Here is an 11,536-nt window from a genome sequence, read left to right as displayed (position 1 = left end):
TATTTAGAATATATTATAAACATTTGTTTTCACCCCCATTCACACAATGGCAAACAGAGAGAAGGACAAACAAACAAACACAGTTAAGGGATAAACAAAAGAAAGTAACAAAACAGGTCAGATTCCTTAAGTTGTTTTCATAATGCTTAGATGATGGTTTCTTGGTTGATTTTCTCAGAATCTCAGTCAGGATCACATTTATAGTTCACTCAGGTACAGGCAGAAATACTTATAACTTAGGTTTCTATTGTCCAACCATCCAAGAGCTGCTCATGGGAGGTTAGCCAGGGAACTTTCAAATCTTCGTGCTGGATCACCAATATCTAGATTACCTTTCTCAAAAAACACAGACCAAAACCCAATTCAAACACTGATCACTGCCTGACAGACTGACCATCTACACCACAAGGTCCAAGTTACCATTCAATATCTGCCATCTGCTTTGAGCATAAGCAATATTCCAGATTTGCTGGAACCTATTCCGAGGTATAGACATCATTATTTGCCAACTTCTGCTAATTGTTTAAACATAACATTCTTCCTCAGTGACAAATAGTCTGCAGAACCTATTAATCAGGTAACAACCTGCAATTAACTTCCAGGTCCGTCCTCACAAATAAACAAAAGATTGTTTTGGTCTGTTTTCTTTTTAACAGAAGCTGTTAGGCATCGTTCAAAAGTCTTCTTTAACTCTCAGTTCCTATTTCACACCTCCAAACCAAAATAAAACTAATGAAAAATTAGCGAAGGCTCAAACACACTGCCCAATGCAGAAACAAATTTACAATGTTAGCTCACACTGATGTAGCATTGAGTTCAAGTGGGACACACCCTGGCAGAGCACTACAGATCATTCATTCCATTGTGGCACTGAAGCAGGATTCTCTATTGACTTGCACATGGGCACTAAACTCTGTGGCCATCTCTGTCCAGGCTGTGTTCATCTGTTGGGATGGTTTCTTGTTGACATCAAGAAAAGAACTTGCCATCTCTCAAACATCCACTCCCTCCATGACCTTCAATTTCTAGCAGCAGTGCATGCTACCGACAAGATGCACTGCAGAAATTCACCAAAGATCCTCAGATAGCGCCTTCCAAACCCACAATCACTTGCAGTTAGAAGGACAAGGGCAGCAGATACATGGGAGCACCACCCCCTACAAGTTTCCCACCAAGCCACTCACCATCCTGACTTGGAAATATAACCCCGTTCCTTCACTGTCACTGGATCAAAATCCTGGAATTCCCTCCCCAAGGGCATTGTGGATCTACCTACAGCACGCGGACCGCAGCAGTCTAAGAAGACAGCTCACCACCGAATAGGGACTGGTAAGAAATGTTGGCCAACCAATGATGCCCACGTCCCACCAGAGAATAAGCATTAAAATATCCCCCAGTAATCTAACACCTTCTTCCCCACTGTTAACACCTGCGTCATAATAGTGTGGGAAATCTGTCCTGATCCTGAGCACAAGTCCCTCTGCTTTTACCTTCCCTCCATACTTAATCTCAACAAAACTAAAAGTCTTCCATTATAATTTATGGCTCAGACAGAGGCCATTCGACCCACCATAGCTGTGCTGTCTCTTTGCAAGAGCAATAACAGCAGCCTCATATCCCACATTTCTGGTAAGATCTGCAAATTTACATGCATCACAGCGTTATTGTTAAAGTGATGTGCAAATGAAACAAGGGTGATATGTGAGAGAAAGAACACTATCTCACCCATTGTGTAGTTAGTGTCTGGAATTGAACTGAATTTATTGTCACATGTACCGAGGCACAGTATTTGTCTTTGACTTGCAGGCAATACAGGCAGATTACAGAGTAAAGTAGCATAGATAAGTAAATAATAGGTAAACAGTGGCAAAAACAAAAACAGGTACAGGCGAATGCTAAGAGCTTGTGAGTCCATTCACAGTCCATAACAACAGTAGAGTAGAAACTGTTTCAAACCAGGCTGGTGCATGTATTCAGGCTTCTATACTTTCTCCCCGATGGTACAGGTTGTGGAAAAAGCATTGCCAGGGTGGGATGGATCTTTGAGAATGCTGGCAGTCTTTCCTTGACAGTGGGCCTGATAGATGGATTCTATAGATGGGAGGTTGGCCTTTGTGATTGTCCGGGCCGAGTTCACCACTCTCTGTAAATCGTCTCTGATCTAGAATCGAGGCAGAGGGTGGCACGGTGGTGCAGTGTTTAGCACTGCTACCTCACAGCACCAGGGACTCGGGTTCAATTCCAGCCTCGAGTGACTGTCTGTGTGCAGTTTGCACATTCTCCGTGCGTTTCTTCTGAGTGCTCTGGTTTCCTCCCACAATTCAAAGATGTGCAGGTTAGGTGAATTGGCTATGTTAAATTGCCCATATTGTTCAGGGATATGTAGGTTAGGTATGTTAGTCAAGGATAGTTTGGGTGGAAGACTCTTCGGAGGTCAGTGTGGACTTGTTGGGCTGAAGGGCCTGTTTCTACACTGCAGGCATCCTAAGGATGCTCTGATGGCGCACCTACAAAAGTTGGCAAGGGTATTCACTGTCATGCCAAATTTCCTCAGCTACCTGAGGAAGAAGAGATGTTGTTGGGCCTTTGTAACCAGTGCATCCACATGAAGAGTCCAAGAAAGCTTGTTGTAGATGATCACTCCCAGGAGCTTGACACTCTCCAATGTAGTGTCTCAATATATAGTTGAGGTTGTTTTTTTTAAAAAAAATTCCTTCACAGGATGGCTAAGCAGCATTTATTGGCCATTCCTAATTGCCCAGAGGGAGTCAGCACTGAGATTCAATGGAGACATTCCAGAGGGAATTGGATTATCTGGGACGATGGGCCGAATTGCCTTCTTCTGCACTTTGAAAATGCAGTGATTTTGTGAATTAGCTTTCCTGAGTTATTACTTGGAAACATTTCAATCAATTAACAATTAACAGTAATTATACATTTCTAATCCTCCTCTGAAAAAATACACCCCAAAGTGGAAACATGTGAAACTGGATTACCCTGGATTACCCTCACCTGGATTACCCTGGATTACCCTCACCTGGATTACCCTGGATTACCCTGGATTACCCTCACCTGGATTACCCTGGATTACCCTGGATTACCCTCACCTGGATTACCCTGGATTACCCTCACCTGGACATCCATGTGGATGGAGGCGGGAAGAGATCAGAAGAGCTGCCCATTCCTTTTACAGCCGATTGCCCCGGGGCTGTCTGAGAGGGCAGAGGGCAGACTCACTGTGCCCGAGGTGGACAGTGAGGCTTCCCCTACTCCTACCTCAAACAAGGTCAACATCTCCCTCCACACTCCCCCCCCCCCCCCCCATCCCCGCTCCCTGTCCGAGCTACAGCAGCTGGCTCGAGCACCGCGCGCTCTCTCCGACCACACTGACCCTCCCACGCGCTCTCTCCGGCCACACTGATCCCTCCCGCGCGCTCTCTCCGGCCACACTGACCCCTCCCGCGCGCTCTCTCCGGCCACACTGACCCTCCCACGCGCTCTCTCCGGCCACACTGACCCTCCCACGCGCTCTCTCCAGCCACACTGACCCTCCCGCGCGCTCTCTCCGGCCACACTGACCCCTCCCGCGCGCTCTCTCCGGCCCCACCCTCGCGCGCTCCTCTACTCCGGAGAAAGCCCCAAGGACAAGGGGCTAAAATGTCTCAGTGCCCACGGCCGGAGAGCCCGTTGGCGAATGGCCTGGGGTAGGTATTGCCCACCAGCCTGTGCCTCAGGAAAGTTCCCAGGGAGAGTTCTGATTTCATCCATGGTTGACCATTCAGGGCTGGGACATTGCAGCGGCTGGCACATTATTCACACAGCAGCTTGGCACAACGCAGTCTGGAAACCACTGGTGATATTGGCAGACCCATGGGCAGGTGGCCAAAGCTTTCCCTGCTTTAACACGTAAACTACAGGCAAAAACTCAGGTGAAATAACTTCAGTGACAACTGCTACAAATGCTGGTCCAGAAACTACATTGCAGGAGTACAGACCTGTTTCACCTGCAATTGGACTCTCTCTCCATGTTCCCACTTCCCAACTCAACCGTCTCCAGATTCAAGGAAATCAACTTCCACCACGTCCAGTGAACAGACTAAAACTATATTGTAATTTTTGTTCTTTCTCAGAGTCTAGGTATCTCAACATTCTCAATTTACATTATATTCACTTTCATATTCTTTACAGTTAAATAGCGAAACGCACAGAAGTTTGAGAAGCAGAGACCGCAGTATTGGCTGAGGACCAAGCAGATGAAGTGTTACACAGTGTCACCATTGATCAGTGAGTGAAATAATCTTGTGACATGTCTACATAGGAATTTATAATGTAAAACGTTGCCAAAGGAGTATAGATATAAGAATCATAGAATCAACGATGTACAGCATGCAAAAAGACTCTGTGGTCTAACTTGTCCTTGCCAACCAGATATCCTAAATTAATCTAGTTCCATTTGCCAGCACTTGGTCCATATCCGTCTAAACCTTCCTAATAACACACCCATCCAGACGTCTTTTAAATGTTGTAATTGTACCAGCCTCCACCATTTCCTCTGGCAGCTCCTTCCAGACACGCACGACCCTCTGCGAGAAAAGATTGTCTCTCGTGTCCCGTTTAAATCTTTCCCCTCCCACTTCAAACCTATGCCCTCTCCTTTGCACTGCCCCACCCTGGGAAATTTGAAGACGATTATAGCTGCTGGTAATAACAATTAGAGTTTTAATCAAAATACAATTTTATTAACTATGACGCAAATATGTCTTAAAACAATAAGTCAAAGATGCAGATTAAATAGTTGTTGAAATAGATGTGAAGGTATAAAACAATGCCATTTTCATTTTTCATAAGATTGCCACGCTTGATTATTATTTACTTTGGAGGCCAGTACACCATTTTTTTTTCAGACAAGACCTTAATAACATTCTTCACAGACAAAAAAAAAATCAACTCAATCCGACAAACAAGTGAAGAAAAACATTATATTTACTGGAAAAGAGAAAAAAAATGCTGCCCCTACAATTGATTCAGAAGGGTTGGCTGTGAAAACAGAACATTGCAATGATGAATGAAAAATGTGGGTGAGAAAATGAGGATAGAACAAATGTAGAGAAAAAAGTAAGAAATGATACATTATATAAGTGAAGACTGTCATTACATCTCCCAGAGACATCGCAAAATGCTTTGCATACAATGAGATATTTTGAAGTCAGTGACTTGTTTTGTCAGCACAAATGGCAGAGATATTGTGGGCAAGGTGCTGCAACAGTGGAGATGAATAGCTGATTAACTGATGTAATTTGAGTTTTGAACTCTGTTACATTTATAAAAAAACACACTTCTTGCTTTTGTTTGATAAGCCTTTGATATGAAACAATTGTCTAATGTAGAAGCAGCTAGGACATGTTGGTGAGCAGGAATCCTTGCTATCATTGTATAAAAGCTCTGAATCAGTCAAAGGTTAGTCAGAAGTCCCTTAGCTTTTTTGGACAGCCCAAAACTGGTTGGCACCATGGCTTTGTACATGATTACAATCTAACCCATCCGGCCATTTCAATATAATCATTGGTTTTCATATTCATGAGAAAAAAATTGGCATTTCTGCATCATCCTTTTCTGACATTTCAAACAATGTATATCACAATCTCTTACTTCCATAAGAAAACTGTTATGAAAATGTGATCTTCAACAGCAACTTTAATCATCTCAGGACATCAAACTAGAGAAATGCCATCATTTTATAGTGTATCAGAAGCTGTAGCTACTTTGTCCATGGCAAGATCCCATAAACACTAACCTAATTTATGTTTATCATGATGATTCAATGGTGCATAGTGCCAAGGATTTGGACAGTGTGGCACTCCCTCAGCACTGACCCTCTGACAGTGCGGCACTCTCAGCACTGATTCTCCGCCAATGCAGCACTCCCTCAGCACTGATTCTCCGACAGTGCAGCACTCCCTCAGCATTGACCGTGCGACAGTGCAGCACTCTCTCAGCACTGACCCTGGACAGTGCAGCACTCCCTCAGCAGTGATTCTCCGACAGTGCAGCACCCCCTCAGCACTGACCCTCTGACAGTGCAGCACTCCCTCAGCACTGATTCTCTGACAGTGCAGTACTCCCTCAGCACTGACCGTGCGACAGTGCAGCACTCCCTCAGCACTGATTCTCCGACAGTGCAGCACTCCCTCAGCACTGATTCTCCGACAGTGCAGCACTCCCTCAGCACTGACCCTCTGACAGTGCGGCACTCTCTCAGCACTGATTCTCCGACAGTGCAGCACTCCCTCAGCACTGATTCTCTGACAGTGCAGCACTCCCTCAGCACTGACCGTGCGACAGTGCAGCACTCCCTCAGCACTGATTCTCCGACAGTGCAGCACTCCCTCAGCACTGATTCTCCGACAGTGCAGCACTCCCTCAGCACTGCCCCTGTGACAGTGCAGCTTGGATTAAATACTCCTGTGAAGTTGGTCATCTGCCGAGAGCCGGCTGTTGGAGGGGCATTGACCTGTTCTGTCTCAGGGCTGTCTGCTTGAACCTCATCCGGGAATCTGCGCGGTCCTGAGGTTTAGTTCAGCTTTTCTCCTTTCTCATCCGCGCACATCATCCCCGGGATTTTATTCTTGAAGTAATTGGAACTTTAAATAAGAACAGAATAAAGCCAACCAATAACTCCTGGATGAATATTTGTTTGATTTCCTACTCAGATATATGCCTTTGGTACGTTAAACCCAAAGCCCATTATATTCATCTTTCTAACTGTGCGTTTGGACACACACACACTTTCACACACACCCACACACACACACCACAGTGTCTGACTGGAGGAATGCTGCACACAGCTCGGACACATTTTCCCTGCATCAGTTCAGACACTCCTGAGTAAGGGGACGGTGCAAACATTTTTGTTCCATCGTGTAGGCTTAATTTGGGATTTTTTTTGTGCGGTGGGGAATTCAATCTGTTTCTCTGTTTGTCATGTAGAAAATGCGAAGAATAAAGGGCAAGGATTGGACTCTTTGGTTAATCCCAGCCTGTGCCCATCTTCCAACATGGACACTCTCCCTCCCAAATCTCTTTTCCACCAATTCTTCATTTAAAAAATAACAAAATCGGTTCAGAAGTTGTTGCTCACATATTCCGGTTTTAGACCGATTCCCCATTTCTTTGTTTTTAGAAGGTGCGACCCCTGGTCTCCGTGTTTCATTCAGTTCCTACTGTATTCAGTGTCCAACCTCCAAAAAAAACCAGAAAGAGCCGCCGTTGCTGGAAATCTGAAACAAATACAGAAATTGCTGGGGGGGGAAAAATCTCAACAGGTCTGGCAGCATCTGTGTAGAGTGAAACAGAGTTAATGTTTCAGGTTCAACCACTCTTCTTCACTAACCATCCTGCAAAGTTTGTCAATATTAGTGTAGTTTGATTTGAGTTATTGTAGTCACATGTACCTAAGTACAGTGAAAAGTTTTGTTTGCGAGCAGAACAGGCAGACCATAGCAAACAAGGACATATCAAACATAGGGTGCTCAGACAGAACGATGATGCGGAGGTGTTGGACTGGGGTGGGCAAAGTTAAAAATCACACAACACCTGGTTAGAGTCCAACAGGTCTGTTTGGAAGTACAGATTAGACTAGCTACCTGAGGAAGGAGCAGCGCTTCGAAAGGTTGTCATTCCAAATAAATCTGTTGGAATATAACCTAGTGCTGTGTGATTTTTAATTGAGACAGAGCGAGATATACAGATTACATCTCACAGGAGATGCACACAACAAGATCGACATTTTTTTACAAAGTACTGCTACATCTCAACGAAAAGGAAAATAAAGAGGATACCTAATATCTAATTTTTTAAATTATAAAATTCACAGAAAATGATGGAGACACTCAGGAGGCAGTTCCAGTGGAGAGGCAAATAGAGTTAGCGTTCCGATTCCGAACACTGTTTCAGTCTGTCTCTCCACTGACGCCGCCAGACCTGCCGAGTTTCACCAGCATTCGCTAGTTTTATCATGTTGCTGGCTACACGGAGCAGACTAGCTGGAGCGCTTCCGACCCAGACACACTCACTTTCCACGTTTCACTGACACGGTATCAAATTTAACATTGTACCGTGAGAAATTAGAGCATGAAATTTAACTAGCCACAGTTGCTATGGCATTTTAGATGTGATTCTCCTCAGCATTTACAGTATCAGTCGATGATCTAGACGGGAAAGTTATCGAGTTAGTCCAAGTTAGTTTAAGGGGGAGAAAGGAATAAATGGGAGAGGGTACAACAGAGAATTTAGTTTTCTGAACTCTGAAAATAGAGCTTTATTTTAGAAGAGAAATAAGGTAATAAAACGTTTAATGCATGGATTTAAAGAGAAGAATTTTTCAAAGAAAACGCAAACAGAGAAAATTGGTAAATAGTTCTATCATTGGTCCGTCTAATCCCCAACAAACTGTGGAAGAAATCTATTAGAGCAAATCGTCCAACTGGGAAGGGGGTGTATGTTGGAAATACTTAAAATAAATTATACTATCTTCAATAGTAAATATGCTGCAGACCGCAGTTGGCAGATGATGAGATCGTCTAATCTTATTAATTCACTGATTTGTTTTTGTAAATTACTGCATTTAATCCAAAACTTGCTCTCACCAATTTGTTGAGAAGTAAAACTCACGGCATAGTATCCCACAATAAAACAGAGAAGTATTTTTATTTAAACAATAACAGCGCTTAAAGACTGATGATACACTCATTGCCAGCAAAAATAAATCGCCTGCATCATTTATAAATGGAGAATTGAAATTAGGATTTCCAATATGATCATAATAGATCTACTCGAGGCTAAAGCTTCATTAGATCCATAATCAGCTGATTAACTGCTGCAATCCCTCCATTTTAGAATATTGAAAAGCGGACGAAATATTTACGGAATTCTGAAGGACAAATGGCATTTTTAAGTGTTTCATTTCAGTTCCCCCGAACGCGTTTCTGGGTCAGTTCATCTCTTGTCTATCGAATGTAGCGGCAGGGTCTTTGTCCGTTTCAGGCATTTGGTCAGAAATAATATTTAGTTTCTTTTAAAATGAAGGAACGTGCAGCCTTCACCCTCCAAATAAAATCTTCCAATGTCAACGACTTTTTCTTTAAAAATATACAAATGAGAAAAGGCTACAGTGTCGGATATCGTTCACTATAAATCAGGCAGCAAAGAATACACTGAGATTACAATCAGACACGGCGCGAGCGAGAAAAATAACATAACGAAATCATTTACATTAAGAATAATAAACTTCATAGCATTCCCTTAACTACAATCTGCAAAGATTAAATACGTGTATTCCTATCATCTCCAAAGGAGCTTCTTTTGCAAATCAGTTCTTAACAAATGACACCCTTTTAAAATGAGCAGATATTTTAAAGTGTAAATCTGTCTTCTCCCCAAACTGCAGCATCCAATAAGACAGAATGTGTACCGCAGGACAAGCACCAAACGTTCCTTGCTGTTTTATACATCAATCTACAGAATCAGAACAAACTGGACCGCGTACAATTATTCCAAGTTTGTCCAAATATCTGCCCCTCGGCCCATTTTGATTTATAGGAATGTGTTGCTGTCTCCTCTCCCAAATACACGACATCAATCTCCCCCAAAACCGCCCCTAAAACTCACCTAGAGATACATTTACGGAATCTTTAATCGGGATAGCTCAGGAGTTGGTAAAGGATATCGCCAATTTGCAAAAAACAAATGTTTGTTATCGGAGAATATTCGGTTAAAAGTTAGTCCAGCGGTTGCAATGAAAGTTACGGAACTCAGATAATTTTGCATTTAAATGAAAGGTTAAGTGAGAGCGATATTTCTGTGCAATAATCGCATTTGTAAGGCTGGATGAAGGCTCTTGAATCCTGTTTCGATGTATCTCTGTGCAGTGAAGTATTACTTCCACCTTCACTCCGGTTCCTGAGTGTAATTCGTAATCATTGCCGTCGATAAAGCTCTCTGTGAAATATTTCAATAAATTTAAACACCAATAATTCCCCTCCGAAAATAAAACAGATTACCAATGATGGGCCTTTGTGTGAGCGAAATGCCTCCTTTCCCCTCATCAGCCTCAGCCGCAGCCAGCTGGCTGCCTGATTCCGCACTTCACTGACACTAATTACACAGAGGGACTAGTACAAATTAACACAATCATTGTTCCTTTATACTTTCTTCAACCTAAATTGTTTCTGAAACGTGGATTTTTTTTTCTCTCTCTCTCCCAGTACAGTAACGTGAATAGTTAAAACTCAAATCCTGATTGATTTTCTCTCGTAGCGAAAATGTAAACTTGGTCCCTGTCTGGGATGGGTGTGTTATGAGAAAGATCGAGATTCAAACAGGTCTAGCCGGGCTCCCTCAGCCTGAAGTGTACAATTCCCTAAATATGTTGTCGCTTTTATCTAAAACCACAAAGAAATTCTGCTACCAACGGTACAGCACCAGGGAGGATATTCGGCCAGTTTTCCCTGTGCTGAATCGCTTTCCGAACTCAATCGGGGCCAATTCCCTTCTGAAGGCTCACATCTCAATCTACTTCCATAGCCCCACATTCCAAAACAAAGACAATCCTCTGTTTACCTAAATGTGCTCTGGGTTGCAGACACCTGTCAATAGAAATAATTTACGTCTGTCTCCTCTATCAGACAATTGACTATTATTCCCAACATATTTCGAAGAGAAAGTTGTGCTTATCACTGAACTATGACAATTTATTTCAACTGCCTTTAAAGTGATATATTCATAGAGTCCAGTTCAGATAGCAACGCAAGTCGCAAACCGGAAAGACTCCCATTATTCGCTGGATTAGAAATTTCTTGTGTGTGTGCCCGTCCCTCCACTCTCTCTCATGGGATGAAGGTGTCACTGTCAGTGTTGGTAATTATTGGCCACCCCTCATTGCCACTGAACTGAGTGGTTTACTGGGCATTCCAGAGGACAGACAAGAATCAATCACTTCGTCGTCAGCCTGGAGTCACATGTAGGCCAGACCGGGCATGGAAAGCAGATTTCCTTCCCTGATAGACATTAGCTAGGTATTTACTACAATCGATCACTGTTCATAGACACCAATTACTTCAACAATATTTTCTGTTCCAGTTTTGTGAGTTGAATTTAAGATTAGGATTGGCGGCGGGGGAGGAGGTGTGGTATGGGTTTGGGAGAAGGGTTTAGCCCACACCCTCTGAATTGAGTTCAATGTCATTGCCACCCCCTACCCTCTACAGAGCGCCTCTATCTCCAAACTGATTACTGCCTGGGGGCTGAACTCATCATTGAAGGATATAACACTTGTCAGACTAAGGTCACATCTCATTTCGGGGACAATGAGACGCCCCACCTGTTCTAGGTTGACCCGGAACGGTTCACAGAGCCACCGTTTGGCTCCAAACAAGAACATTTATTTGTTTATGCTCATTTTAAAACTGTTAAATTGTAGGGAAGGAGTTAAATTTCTTGGTCCCAAAGTTTCTGATCTATCATTAAACCCATCCAGGTG

At 43.3% G+C, this 11,536-nt stretch overlaps 1 protein-coding gene across 1 annotated transcript in view; it reads left to right on the top strand.

The window, feature by feature from the left end:
- Positions 1-4,220: 4,220 nt before the first annotated feature.
- Positions 4,221-11,536, top strand: part of LOC132819205 (LIM/homeobox protein Lhx8-like) — a 53,556-nt gene continuing 46,240 nt past the window's right edge. Inside the window, exon 1 of the mRNA XM_060830665.1 lies at positions 4,221-4,284. The gene's annotated coding sequence lies outside the window, so the exon portion shown is untranslated. The remainder of the gene's footprint in view (positions 4,285-11,536) is intronic.

Source organism: Hemiscyllium ocellatum, chromosome 9, assembly GCF_020745735.1.
Source record: "Hemiscyllium ocellatum isolate sHemOce1 chromosome 9, sHemOce1.pat.X.cur, whole genome shotgun sequence".
NCBI classification, from domain to species: Eukaryota; Metazoa; Chordata; class Chondrichthyes; order Orectolobiformes; family Hemiscylliidae; genus Hemiscyllium; species Hemiscyllium ocellatum.
The sequence above is the reverse complement of the archived record's forward strand: the minus strand, read 5'-3'. Positions and strand labels throughout refer to the sequence as shown.